The sequence below is a fragment of the Canis lupus genome, chromosome 27, assembly GCF_048164855.1.
Source record: "Canis lupus baileyi chromosome 27, mCanLup2.hap1, whole genome shotgun sequence".
Taxonomy (NCBI): domain Eukaryota; kingdom Metazoa; phylum Chordata; class Mammalia; order Carnivora; family Canidae; genus Canis; species Canis lupus.
In genome coordinates, this window is record NC_132864.1 from 11838322 (window position 1) to 11852661 (window position 14340).

The following is a 14340-nucleotide window of genomic DNA, read 5'->3' on the forward strand; positions in this document are numbered from 1 at the left end:
TGTGTGCCTTGAGCTGGAACTCAGTGACAGACAGAATAGGTATGGCTCCTGCCTTCATGGACCTTACCTGTGGGGTTGTGGGGAGATGGGAAATAAGGCAGCAGGGGCTTTGGGAATGAGGATTCCAGATCCTGATGAGGGAGGTAACAGAGCAGGGAGTTGGGGGAGGACTGAAGATGCCACCTTCTCCTTCTGGGACCAGGGGTGGGGATTTGCAACGAGCTCTGGGGGGCTAGCCAGATGGACATGGAGATGGCTGTGGCCCATCAGCAGTGACTTGTGGTTGCCTCCAGCTGGCAACCTCCAGTGACTTGGCCTGGACCAATGAGCAGTGATGTTGGCTACAAGACCAATGAGACCCTGACACCGGCCTGGTGGGAGAGGCAGGGATCTTCTCCAGCTTGAGCAGGGAGGCTGGGGTACGCTGGCAATGGACTCCCAGGACACAGTGGATAAGAGGTGGATGCTGGAGAGGGCTAGCCTGGGTTTGCATCCAGACTCTGTCACTTGCCTACTATGTGACCTCCAGCAAGTTACTTAACCTCTCTGTGCCTCAACTGTGTTTCCCATGGGTATTGTAATGATTAAATGAACTGGTGATAGTGAGCACCATGTTAGCAATTAACTATGTTGATGAGTGCAAGGTGCTCACTTTGAGTTGGTTACCAGGACTGCTCAGGACCTGGAATCTGGAAGTAGAATTTGTTAATCTTCCTGTGGTCCTGTCCTGCCTGTGGAACACTGAAAAGCTTTCTTTGACCCCAGAACCTCAGTCCCCTATCTGTGAAAGGGTAGTGTAACTAACTTGTGGCTACAGGGAGGTTGGGAGGAAAAGAGGACCCTCTGGGGTCAGGGGTTGGGGGATCAGGATCTTTACCTGCTGCTGGTTTGACTCCTGATCACCACTCTCCAGGCCGAGAGCAACTGCTGTTCTACAGCTCAGGCAGCGGGCTCCAGCAGGGATGAGGCCCAAGGTGTGTCTGTGGATGCAGCCTTCACGACCTGGCTTCTGGACTGTGGTCCTGTCTGAAGGGAGAGATGGGGAGGGAGAGAGAGAGAGAGGGTGTAGCACTCGCCAGCTTGGGATTTTCCTCCAGAAATCCCTCCAGAAACAGAGGCCAGAGCCTCCACTTACCGCCTGGGGCTTGGTGGGTGGGGGTGTGCTTTCTGCTGAGGGGCAACCCAGATCTGAGTTAGCTAGGAGGGGCAGTCTTTTTTTTTTTTTTTTTTTAAAGATTTTATTTATTTATTCATGAAAGAGAGAGAGAGATTGAGAGGCAGAGACACAGGCAGAGGAAGAAGCAGGCTCCATGCAGGGAGCCCGATATGGGACTCGATCCCAGGTCTCCAGGATCATGCCCTGGGCCAAAGGCAGGCGCTAAACCGCTGAGCCACCCAGGGATCCCCGGAGGGGCAGTCTTTATCTGCAAAGTTGCTGCCTGCTGGGTCCCACCCTGGGCGACTGACGGCTCTGGACTGGTCCAGGAGGTGCTTCCTATGCCAGGCTCCTGCCCGGCCTCTTCCTCCCAGGCTGAGTCTGTCCTAGGCTCCCGTCTCACTTCTCTTGCCTCCTCCTTGGCTGGCCTGGGAGAGCTCCCTCCTCACGCAGGCGGGGGGGGGGGGGGGGGGGGGTCTAGAGGGAGGGTAGAAATATGGTTCCAGGGAGATTCACAGGTTAGAATCTGGGTTTTCGGGGGTTGCTATTAGGTGTTTTGGTTACAGTTGGCAGACTCCCTGCTCCTCCCACATTTAGCACAAAAGGCTCAGCATAAGCTTTAGGCACAGTTGGATCTAGGGGTTCAGGTGATTGAGGTGCTCCCCATGTCCAGTCCCTGGTAGCCTAAAACAAATCATCACAACCTTGCAGCCCAGCGGAAGGGAATCCTGTTGTTATTCCCGATACTACAACAAAAGTCAGAGTGAGCTTTATGGGCTCAGGTTAAGAGTTAAAAGCATTTCCCTAAAGCAGTGACGGTGGCCCTGGTAGTGGTAGTGCTGGGGCGCTGCTGAGAGTATGCTGCTTGCCTGGACCTGGGAAGCGGGGGAGGGGGGGTCAGCTTCCTTCCGAGTCCAGGTTGGAGGGTACAGGGCCGTTGTAACCCAAGAGACATGAGGGTGCATTTTGCAAGGAGTGGGTGGGCAGGCAGACAACAGCTACTGGCCACAGCCAGCTCACTGCATGTGTTGGAGATGAGCCAGCTTGGGGTCCCTGTCCAGTCCCCCCTTCAACAGCCAGTGTGTGTCCTTTAGAGTGGGGGTGTTACTGAATGTGCACTGGGTAAGTGGCTTCGGCCCCTCCCACTCCCTGTTTTAATTAGGGGCTTCTCCGGTCCCCCTCCAAGCCATTGGGAGAACATTCCTGCCTGTCATTCTCCTTGCCAACCCCCGCCCCCCCCCCGCCCCCCCCCCCCCCCCCCCGCCCGCCCAGCTCCCCTGGGCTTCGCTGGGCTGTCTCTTGTGGCTTTCAACTGACCACATGTCAGAAGCCACAGGTCACCTCCTGGCAGCCCACGGGCTGTATTTGGATGTCAGACTGATTTATTGGGTTGGGTTTATAGTCCATGTTTTTGAAATAAAAATTGTAAATTGAGGGGTGTCTCAAAATCAGACTTTCTTTGCCTGAAACACTTGGAAGCTGTGATCCCTTGGGCCATAGTCTTGAGTGTCTATGATGTGCCCCCCAGCTGGGGCTGAGCGGCAGCCACCCCCTTCCTGTGTCCTTTCACACATGACAGCCACCACCTGCCTCCCTGCTTGGCATGACTCCAGTCTGGCCCTGTGTGTTCTCATCAGGGTATGGTATTCTCGGCCTGCCCTCCTTCCTCTTTTCCCCTCCTTGTTTCTGGCTTGGGACCCTCTCCCCTGGAGCCTTGTTAGTCTCGCTCCTTCTACAAACTGATAATCAGATCCCAGGGGAATGCTCGTCAGTCCTGGGCACTGAAGCCTTTGTTTGCATCTGGAACTCCTGGCTGCAGGGGCTGGAGGGCCCTTTGGATTCTCTATCATTGCTCCATCATCAGAGACTAACTGATGAGCGAAAGCCCTCAGGGATGCCGAGGGGCTCCTGTGATCCACGTTGGAGCATTGCAAAGAGCTGATCGAAATGGACCGTTCCCCCTTGGCCTGGCACCTAGGGGGCAGGAGAGGCCTCCCGGCCAGGCATGTGGGAGATGGAATCTGGAGGCCAGGGATGGGGTGGGGTACAGAGAGGGGGCCTGTTGTTGAGTGGGTGGGCTCCTAGCCCTGCAGGCTGTTGCTGGCCAAGCTATTCTTAGCAGCGGGAACATTTGTCCTCCTTCACATGTGGTGGAGGATGTCCCCCAGAGATCTGCCCTGAAATACTCAGGACGACCCCATAAATTCCTCAGAAGGCTGTCCTTGAGGGACCAGTGTGTTTGGAGGAGGGGCTGGAGGAGGCGTTTCCGGCAGCTGCACAGCTGTAGACACATTTGCCAGATGTTGATGCAGGGAAGTTGGTGGGAACCCAGAGTCAAGCTGCCCCTTGACTGGCAGTGGCCCCCTGCACCCTCAGGGTCTTGGTGAATGATGGGTGGAGCTGACAGCCTGGCAGCCCCTCCCTGCATCCTGGCCTTTCAGTCATCTCCCAGACTGCCCAGGTTGGGAGCAAGGTCTTGACTCTGGTCCCTCTCAGTGCCTGGCAAGGAGGGGCTGCTGCATGCCAAGACTCCTGGCAGGGCCTCTGGCAACGCCATCTCTCTTGTGGGGCAGTCTTGGGCAGTTGGAGCCACCACAGAGTAATACCAGCCCAGCTAGATGACTTGACTAGCAATCAGAGAGGTCTCCCTGGAGGAGGTATGTGGTTTGTTTTGTTTTTCTTATTTTTAAAAAACTTTAAATTGTGGTAAAATAACAATTTTACCATCTCAACCATTTTTAAGTGTATAGTTCAGTAGCATTAAGTACATTCACATGGTTGTGCAATCATCCACCACCTTCGTCTCCAGAACTTTCTCATCCTGCAAAACAGAAACTGTTCCTGTTAAATGCTAACTCCCATACTCCTTCTTCCAGGTCCTGGGAGCCACCCTTCTACTTTGTGTCTTTATGAATCTAACTATTCTAGGCACCTCCTATGAGTGAAATCATAGTGTGTCCTTTTGTGTCTGGCTTATTTCACTCAGCAGAATGTCTAGAGCTGTGCGCTGTGGCCCATTTACTCCTGGGTTCCCATCCAGGAAGTGAAGTGGTCAGACCCAGGACCCCAAGCCCCACATCCTCAACGATCCCCAGGGCCTGGATTAGTAATGCTGTCCCAGGCTCTGTGAGTGGGTGAGCATCCACTGTGAGCGGGCACTGTGCTGAGCCCCAACACACCCTGCCACGACTGGCCCCTACTGTCCACCCTGCAGTGGGCCTTGATCTACTGTGAGGCCCCTGGGGTGGAGGGTCCAGCGGTTTGGTTTGCCCAGGCTGGTGCCAGTGTCCCCCTGCCACTGCCTGGACACCAGCATCTTCTTTGGTTCCCCCCTTCCCTCTGCAGAAAAAATCGCTGTTGGGAAGGCCAGATGGAAGAGCAGGGCCTAATGGAAAACACATCTCTCTCAGGACGCCCAGAACCTAATGAGGAAGAGCCAGGAAAAATCCGGCGTCATGTTTGTGAGACACCCAGGAGGGAGGGATAGCGCGGCATGGCTCTCGTGTGGAACCTTGTGACCTCGTGTGCGGGGACGGCTTGTCCTGATTGTGGCTTCCCTCTCCTCACTTCCTTTTAAAATTAAAAGAGGGAAAAGGGGGTCCAGGAGGAAGTGATTTTGAGCATATCTGGCTGGGGCTGGGCGACCTGGACACAAATGTACCAATTAAATTAGAGACAGAAACGGGCCTCTTCGGTGGCCCCAAGCAGTGCCACGCTGCTTCTGCTTACTGTGGACAGTGTGCAGGGCTGGACCTGGCTGCCTCTGGCTGTGTGACCTCAGGCAAGTGAGCTCACCTCCCTGAGCCTCGGCTTCTCGGTCTGTTGAACGGGGTGGTCCAGTTTGGCGAGGGAAGTTGGAGCCTTCCCCTGTGTGGGTGCCTGATACACATCACCTGTGAAGCAGGTGGAGCTGCCGATTCCAAGGCAGGTAGGAGGGACCTGGGAGGGCTGCACCAAGCAGAATTGGGGGGTGGCAGAGGTTCTTGTGCTGGCTGGGGATCCTTTACAGGGGAGGTGAGAGGTGGGGTGGGTGCTGGGGGTGTGTTTGGATCCAGGCCTCTGTCTTTCCTGGAAGGCTGGTGTAGGCTGTGGCCAGTCCAGGGCTCTGTTCTTGCACCTGGACCTGGAGCTTTGGTCCTCACGGCTCTGGGTGTGGTTCCCCTGGAATGTCTGAAGTGGGCTTGGTCCAGGTCGCTCTGCTCACCTCCCTGGGTGCCCGGACCTTGTGGGCTATGGGATCCAGCCTTGGAGGGCAGAGTCGGGCCATGGGGCACCAGCCTGCCGAGTGCTTGCCTCTTTTTGGGCCTCAGTTTCCCCACCTGCAGAAGGAGAGTGTTGAGTGAGGGCAGCCCCTTCCTCACTAGTCCAGACCCTGTGAGGCGAGGCTCACCCCTCCCTCGGGGAGCTCTCTGCCTTCCTCTGTGTTCAGGTGTGGGTCTCCCCAGTCCTGCATAGCCTCCATGCTCTGGGAACTTGCTCTGCCATTTATTTGGTCAGGCCCAGCCTTGGTTTGCTCATCTGCAAAGTGGGGAGGGTGATAGCATCTGCCAAAAGATTAATATTGCCACCATTATTATCATTAACTTGCCTCCCCCACGCCCACCCCCAACTCCCCATGTTTTGAGTGGCGGAGGGTACTTGAGCCCTCGCCCTTATTTGGGGAACTCTTCTGTGGGTGTTGAGCTTCCTGTGGTTCTTTTCTCAATGAACCTTTCTACCTGTCTCTCCTTGTTCTGATTCTGGAGTTTGAGACTGGATGTGGTTTTCCCCAGGGTCCTTTTTGCCCAGCAGTCTGGGGCTTGGGGGGCAGTTGTGCAGGTTTGGGGGTTCATGGGGGTGATGGTGCTCGTGTGTCCACAGCCTTGGCTGGCAGGGAGCCTGATATAGGAGTATTGGTGGAATAAGGCCATGCTTGGGTCTGGGGGTTGCTTTAAAAAGAGACCCAAAAAACCATGGATAGTGGGACAGTTAAATTGATGTCTATCCACTGATTTGTCTGTCCATCTATCCATCCATCCATTCATCCATCTCCCCCCTCCTCCCTCCCTCCCTCCCTCCCTCCCTCCCTCCCTTCCTTCCTTCCTTCCTTCCTTCCTTCCTTCCTTCCTTCCTTCCTTCATCTATCTGTCTATCCACCCACCCCACCTTCCCCCTCCATCCATCCTCTGTTGAGTACCTTGGGTGAGGAGGTGCTTCTTCTGTTGGGACAGGCCTGTCATTGGATGTGAGTTCTGGTTGGCAGCAGTTTTTGTCCAACTGGTCCACTGATATGACCTCAGTGCTCAGCACAGTGCCCGCACATCAGAGATGCTCAAATAAGTTCCTGATTGACCAGAATGGGACAGAGACCCACTTGGGGTGGGTTTGTCTTCACTGGCCTCAGTTTGGGGGTGGGCAGGCAGGACTCCTGTGAGTGGCACTCTGGGTTCTGAGTACAGTGACCACAGGCCCCTCAGGGCTGCTGCTCTTTGGACAGAGGTGTGAGCAAGTCTTGGTTGGGTTCCTGGCTCGTTTTTGGGGAGCCCAGAGAGCTCTCTGCTGGGTCAGTGCCGTTGCTGCTGGGCCTGCCTATATGAATGGGTGGGCAGGGGCTTGTTTTCTATGGGATCCTGAATGGTGGCTTTAACAGTGTTAAGATTCTGGGTGGGTTGATCCTTTTACCCACATATGATACACAGAGGCCTGGACCCATTACTCCCTGATGGGAGACACAGCTGAAATTCCTTTAACCCAGGGGCACCTACCCTTCCAGGGTAGGCTTGATGGGGAGACCTTGAGCATCACCGCTGCCCAGAGGGGTGGCCCTTCCCTTTCTCACTTTGAGTGAAAGCCTGTGTGACATGACCTCACAGGGCCCTGCCTTGTTCCTCCCTGCTGTTCTTTCTCCCCCTCAGGGCCTCTGAGCTGTCTGTTCCCTCTGCCTGGAACAGCTTCCTCAGACATCTGCATGCTTCTCTTCTCCCCTTTCTCTCCCTTTCCACCTCTTTGCCCAAAGACACTTTCTGGTGAAGCTGTCCTGACCACACACACCCCCATCCCCTGTTGGCCCTCCTCATGCCTCTTGCTTCTGTTTTTCTCCACACCACAAACACCTTCCAGCATTCCTGCTGTGACTGCTGTCTTGCCTGCTTGAATGGCAGCTCAGCAAAGGCAGTGTTTGGGATCTTTTACTTGCTACTGCATTTCAGTACCTGCCCCCAAAGTTTCCTGGTTGGTTCCTGGTGGTTGACGGTGGTGAGCTGCTGGGGCTGGGGACAGGGCACCCTGTCTTCAGAGCGCCGTGCAGGCTCCTCTGAGCTCACTGGGGCCACCTCCTGTGGGGCTTTCTGTGTTGTGGACCCAGCTGAGAGCCAGCTCCCTGAGCGTCCGTTCTGTGCCAGGAGGCCCTGCTGAAGGTGGCAGGAGATACTTGGCCAGCTCCCTGTTTTTACAGCACACCAGAAACTAGAACCTCAAGGTGTCAACAGCTTCGTTCTAGCTGGTGTTTCTGCCACATCTTAACCTTACATCCCGGAACAGCTTCCGTGCTCACGTTCCCTGTGTTGGCTGGCTTTGGCTCTCTGTTCTCCGGGGGGGCCAGGCTGTTTGGTAGATGTTTGTTGGATGCCTACTGTGTGCCAGGCACTGTGCCAGGCTTGGAATTATAGCAGTGAACAAAAAATATTTATTGAGCACCTACCATATTGGGTTAAATGGGGTTCCCCCCCCTTAATTCATGTCCACCCAGAATCTGGGAATGTGATCTTGTTTGGAGAGAGGGTCTTTGCAGATGAGGGTATCCTGGATGAGGGTGGGCCTGGAACCCAATGACTGGGGTCCTACTTAGAGGAGAGGATGCACAGACAGCAGGGGCCAGGCCAGGTATGATCAGCAGAGACTGAAGTGAGGTGGCCATAGGCCAAGGGGTGCCTGGGGCCACTAGCAGCTGGAGAAGGCTGGAAGGATCCTGGAGCTTCTAGGTGGGGGAGCGTGGCCCTGCCCACATCTTGACTTGGGACTCCTGGCCTCCAAAACAGTGAGAGAGAAGGCATTTGGTTTGTTTTTAGCCATCTAGTACATGGTCATTTGTTTTTCGAGGTTCCAGAGCACCAGCATACCTACTACGTGCCAGATGCTCGCAGGGATTCAGCAGCAACTTGTGTAGTCACTTCCTGATGGTCACACACTCTTCTAGATGCTTGCTGAAGGGCAGAGGTGAGGTGGGGTTCCCGGTGTATCAGTGTCCCTGCAGCCTGGACAGGAGGCCGTGGGGGCATGGCTACAGGAAACCCTGTCCCTGTGTGGGCCCCATGGCTCCTGCCGGCACCCTGGACGGTTCTGGTAAGCGTGCATGTGTGCATGTGTGTGTGTACATGTGCTGTGGGCTTCTGCTGGGCTGACAGCTGTGTTACTTCTGAGGCTCCCACACCCTCTGGAGTTCTGATGTTGGCACCCAGTCGTCACAGGAAAGTTAGGTACGTGTGGCACAGATAGCTGGCCTTTCATCTTCTCCGGGGCCTGGGCTCAGGTCTGAAGGCTCCCAGGCACATTTCTGCGCTCTTAGCACCTTAGCGGGAATCCCCCCTTTGTTCCCCCACTCTCAGACACACCCCAGCCCTGGCTTGCTGTAATTCCACCCTCCCCGGAGCCGATGCAGGCTGCACACGACATGGAAAATCTGTGGAATGTGCCTCGGTGAGGCCTCAGCGTCCTGCCTGGGGCCTGAGAGGAATGTGGGGGCAGGAGGCTCTGGCCTTACCTGGTGTTACTGGCGCTTGCCTGGACAGGTCCACTTGGTGAGCACCTGCTGTGTGCCAGGCCCGCTGAGCGGCTGCAGGGATGAAGCAGGGAGCAAGGTGGACAGAACCCGCAGCACTGAACTTCCTCTTGCAGATCTGGAAGCCTTACCAAGCCACACAGTGGATGTGACAAGGAATGTGAGGTTAGGATTGTGGGGTGCTGCCACACTGGACCCGCAGCCTGTGGGCTCTCTCTTGTGGGTTGCTGAGTGGCCCGTGCTGGGTGCCGCCTCCGGGGCAGGTATGGTAGAGGGCCATGCTGGAGCCCCTGCGGTGTTGGTGGGGGGACCCCCTCTGTGGGCCATTCACTGGGAGCCCCATTTCTGGACTGTGTACAGGATCCCCTGCCGTGGGCAGCCCTGGAGATCTTGGCCCTCCCCTGGCTGGCTCGGTGGCCCTGGTGTCGTGGTTTGTGGGTTGGATGTGTAAGGCCTGGTTGGGCCTCTGGTGTCCCTGTCTGGGGCCCTGGGGCTCGGAACCATCCCAGCCCCTGGCTCAGCAAGTTCTTGCTTGAGTGCTGTCTTTTCTCTTGACTTTGCTGAGTTGGCCTCATTGAGCGCCTGCTGTTTACTGGGCATGATGGCAGAGCTTCCCAAGGCTGCTGTCCTTCCAACAGGCCAGTGGAGCAGGAGCTCTTGATACATAGCTGAGGAAGCAGACTCAGAGGTAGGAGGCACCCTGCCTGGGAAAGGGACAAAGGACCCCTGTCCCTGGGAGGCCAAGTGGCGAGCTCCGTCCCGACTTTCCTGCCGTGTGCTGCTGCTTCTCTGTTACTGCTGTTCCAGTCCTGCCAGCATCGCATCTTGCTTGGATGTCTGCAGGAGCACCTGGGTCTCCTGATTCTCTGCAGTGCCTGCTTGGAAAACACACTGACCCTTTATTTCCCAGCCATTGGCTCCTCAGGGCCCTTAGAACAGAATCCATCCTTGCCTTGGCCCGCGAACCTGAGTGACTGCCTGCCCTCCCTGCTTTGTGCTCACTCAAAGAGTTTCTCAAGCACGTGGCGCCCAGTCTCACCTCTGGGCTCCTGGTCAGACGGTGGCGCCATCTGACTCCCCCTGACTGTCTCGTGCCCATTCTCTTCTTGATGCCCCCTCGCCCTCCCCAAGGCTGGGGTAGACTGAGCTTCCTTCTCTGAGCTCACAGTCTGGTGCTTGTCTGCCCCCTGCCGCACCCCGCCGGGGCACTGAGCCCTCTGTGGCTGGGCCCTGCCTCATTCACTAGCTTGGGGCTCAGCTTGCAGTGGGGACCTCAAAGTTTCTGTAAATAAGCAGATGCCCACCACCCTCTCCTGACCCTAAAGCCACCAACACTCGCAGTGGTACCGGAGCTGCTGTGTCGCATACCTGCTTCGGTCTCGGTTCTTCTTCTTCCAGCCCAGCCCAGATCCAGGCATCCTCTCCTCCCCCTGTCTTTGATGAAGGAGTGTCCCATTTCTTCCCGTCACTCACATTCAAACCTTGATGAAGTCAATACTTAATTTGTTTTTCCATTCACAATATTATGCAAATACTACCTCACTGCGTTGGGGAGCCCACTGCCCGTGAGCAGTCCTTGGCCACCCCTGTCCTGGCAGCCACCAATCTGTTTTCTGTCTCCGTAGGTTTGCCTATTCTGGATACTTCCTGCACGTGAACTCATGCCCCACCTAGCCTTTTGTGACCTACTTCTTTGACTTAGAGTGATGTTTTCAAGGTTCATCCGTGGCATGGCCTGTGTTAATGTTCATTTCTTTTTGTGACCAAATCGTGTTCCACTGTCTGGATGGACCACAGTTTGTTTATCCATTCATCTGTTGATGGACTTTTGGGCTGTTTCCACCTTTTGGCTGCTGTGAACAATGTGGCTATGGACGTTCATATACATGTATTTGTTTGAGTCCCAGTTGTCTGTTCTTTTGGGTATGTGCCCAGGAGTGGAATTGTTGGGTCATTTGGTAATTCTATGTTTAACTTTTGGAGGAACCGCCAAAATGGTTTCCTAAAAAAATAAATAAATAAATAAAAAAATAAAAAAAAAATTTTTTTTTTTTTTTCGAGCTGGCAATAAATGTGACTGAGGTTGGGAGGGATGGAAATCGGATTTATTAAATCAGCTCGTGGTGAATGAGGGAGGCACTCAGAATCTCCTAGTTTTGGGGACAACATGTGTGTGAGAACATGGGGCCAGGGAGCTGCTGGGGTGACCTGTTGATGGCTGAAGCACACAGTGGTGTGGCTTGCTTCAGCAAGCTTGGTGGTGGACACACAGTGAGTCTAGAGGGAGTGGGAAGGTAGCCAGACCCTGGCCTTGGAGTGAGAAGGGTAGGGATACCAGCGAAGATTCTCCAGAGCTGCTTTGGAAAGGTGTCACCTTTCTGGCTTCTGGAGCCCACAGGCTGGGAGCCCATTGTATGTGTGAGCATCTGTCTAGTGGAGGCCTGCCTTCTCCAGTTGGCGTTTTGTTAGGCAAAGGAAGTTAGGAAAGCTATGGGTAAATTAGACTCCTCTGCCACTTTCTGCAGTGCAGAATCAAATAGCAATTTGGAAGTTGCCCAGCAATGCTCTTGGAGGAGGGGCAAGCAGTGTGAGCATCTTCCCACCCAAGTGCTGGCCTCATCTCCTCAGTGACAGTGGGCCACTGCTGAAAGCCCAGAGAGAGGGCAGAATGAAATTTGCATCGCTGCATTGTATGACCAGGGTCTGCTTGGGCTTTGAGATGAGCCGGCACATGAGAATTCTGGAATGGGGTCCAGCAGCAGTGGCCACCCCTGGCCCTCCCCAGACAAGTCCAGTTTCATGTCTCTGGGCTGCAGGACAGATGCCATGTTGCCCTTTGTGGGAATTGGCAGGGCAGCTGTTCCCCCCACTTCCACAGCAGAGCATCAGTATCACTGGGCTGGAGCTACTACAGAGCTGGTTCTAGTGAGAGTGATACTAGTTGCTCCTGTTAGCTGAGCAGGATGTGTTCCCATGCTCATAAAAATTAGACGGTACATCCTGTGGGCTGACACAAGCCCACGTGGGCAACTTCCTGAGGTGCTCGTGGGTGCACTGGGCTGTGACTCCTTTCTTCCCTGGGTGAGTCAGAACTTTTGGTGGCAAATTACAGAAACCCAGGTTGGGCTGGTGAAGGCAAAACACACAGGAATGTCTCCGCTCTCCTAAACCAGTGAGCAGGCTTCGACTGTGTTCAGGTATGGCTGCCATCAGGACCTGGACCGCGCTCTCACCATCCTCAGCTCTGTCTTCCTGCCAGATGGTGTCGCCGTTGGGCAGGCACTGCCCTGCGGTGGCCCTGAGAACGGCAGGCTTTCATCCTCCCAGCTTCCTCCCAAGCAGAGTGCACCTGTTCTTGGTTTCCTCCAGTGAAAGTCTCAAGGCCGCCTCTCATTGGCCCAGTTTGGGTCACATGCTCATCCTCCAACCAATCCCTGGCCCAGGGGATGCAGGAGTCTGATTGGCCAGGCCGGGATCACATGACCACTCCCAGAGCCTGGGGAGGGAGGATGGCTCCTGGAAAGGTCTTGCCGAATCTCCCGTCGTGGAAGATGGGGGCGGGGAGTGGAAGGCAGTCAGACCCCGGGTCAGGGGTTTCCTAACCCTTCTCAGCCCGCCCTCCCAGCGTTCTTTCGTGTTAGACCCCCAGCAGGCACATCACCCGTGGAGGGTCAGTTGCGGGAGGACAGCGGTGAGCCGCGGGCCGGGGCAGGGCGATGAGGGAGGCCAGGAGGTTTCGGGGAGCTGGGGGTGCGACCTATTTACCTGATGGCAGGAGATGCAACCCCAGCCGGCCGCAGAACGCGGGAGCACGGAGGGGGTGCCTGCGCCATCTCGGGTTTTCCTCAGCTGGGGTGGGCTGCACGTGGCGGGGCCTGGGGGGCACACGTTTCCCGGGTGGGTGCTGAGGGTGGAGGGCGAAGGAGGCCTGGCCGTGCCGTCCTGTCTCCTGGGGCTTACGCCGGCTGGGCCGGTGGTGCCCCCGACCGGCTGATGGAGCCGGGGCCTAGGCGGGAGGAGGCCCCCAGAGATTCCCCAGCAGAGGCAGCTCCTGACTCTGGTCTCCGTGTCCTCTTGACGTGAGTCCTTTGGTCTTCCCGAGCCCCAGTTTCCCCACCTGTAAAGACTGGACCGTCTCTTGAGATTCTTTCTAGCCTGGACACGGGTGGTTTCTCTCCCGCGGAAGGCACCGTTTACCTGCACCCCAGCAGCCTTTTGGGGCCCCCTGGCTCTTATCTGTGTCCTCAGCTGTTTCCCCAGCCCCCCACTGCCCAATCCCCCCACTCCCAGCTCTGCTCCTACACAGGGTCATACTGTGACCTGTGACCTGCACCCTGCCGGAGCTGACCCTGTCCACCGCTTCTCAGGACACTTTTCTGCGCCTCACCCTGGCCATGCCTCTCAGCACGGGTGCCCAGCGGTCTGCCTGAACTGGGTGCTTCTGGAGAACTTGGCCCTGGTGACTCAGAAACTGTAGAGGTCATAGGGTGAGGCCGGGGGGCTGAGGGGCGGTGGGTAGTGCTGCCAGAGTGGGGGTTCCGTGGGGTGAGGCCGGGGGGCTGAGGGGCGGTGGGTAGTGCTGCCAGAGTGGGGGTTCCGTGGGGTGAGGCCGGGGGGCTGAGGGGCGGTGGGTAGTGCTGACAGAGTGGGGGTTCCGTGGGGGTGAGGCCGGGGAGCTGAGGGGCGATGGGTAGTGCTGCCAGAGTGGGGGTTCCGTGGGGTGAGGCCGGGGGGCTGAGGGGCGGTGGGTAGTGCTGCCAGAGTGGGGGTTCCGTGGGGTGAGGCCGGGGAGCTGAGGGGCGATGGGTAGTGCTGCCAGAGTGGGGGTTCCGTGGGGTGAGGCCGGGGGGCTGAGGGGCGGTGGGTAGTGCTGCCAGAGTGGGGGTTCCGTGGGGTGAGGCCGGGGGGCTGAGGGGCGGTGGGTAGTGCTGCCAGAGTGGGGGTTCCGTGGGGGTGAGGTCGGGGGGCTGAGGGGCAGTGGGTAGTGCTGCCAGAGTGGGGGTTCCGTGGAGTGAGGCCGGGGAGCTGAGGGGCGATGGGTAGTGCTGCCAGAGTGGGGGTTCCATGGGGTGAGGCCGGGGGGCTGAGGGGCGGTGGGTAGTGCTGCCAGAGTGGGGGTTCCGTGGGGGTGAGGCTGGGGGGCTGAGGGGCAGTGGGTAGTGCTGCCAGAGTGGGGGTTCCATGGGGTGAGGCCGGGGGGCTGAGGGGCGGTGGGTAGTGCTGCCAGAGTGGGGGTTCCGTGGGGTGAGGCCGGGGGGCTGAGGGGCGATGGGTAGTGCTGCCAGAGTGGGGGTTCCATGGGGTGAGGCCGGGGGGCTGAGGGGCAGTGGGTAGTGCTGCCAGAGTGGGGGTTCCATGGGGTGAGGCCGGGGGGCTGAGGGGCGGTGGGTAGTGCTGCCAGAGTGGGGGTTCCGTGGAGTGAGGCCGG

At 57.0% G+C, this 14340-nt stretch overlaps 1 protein-coding gene and 1 long non-coding RNA gene across 35 annotated transcripts in view; one reads left to right on the plus strand and one right to left on the minus strand.

Moving 5' to 3' along the window:
- Positions 1-14340, plus strand: part of NCOR2 (nuclear receptor corepressor 2) — a 211475-nt gene that overhangs the window by 51393 nt on the left and 145742 nt on the right. The window contains exon 1 of one of the 34 annotated variants that reach the window (XM_072802175.1): positions 12584-12603. The exons of the other annotated variants lie outside the window; for them this stretch is intronic. The gene's annotated coding sequence lies outside the window, so the exon portion shown is untranslated. Of the gene's footprint in view, positions 1-12583; positions 12604-14340 lie in introns of those variants that run through there. 34 annotated transcript variants of the gene reach the window in all.
- On the minus strand, positions 882-6543 carry LOC140619196 (uncharacterized). The gene is made up of 3 exons (XR_012019126.1): positions 6333-6543; positions 5361-5475; positions 882-1026 (listed from the first exon to the last, which is right to left on the minus strand). It is a non-coding gene; the product is annotated as an uncharacterized lncRNA (long non-coding RNA).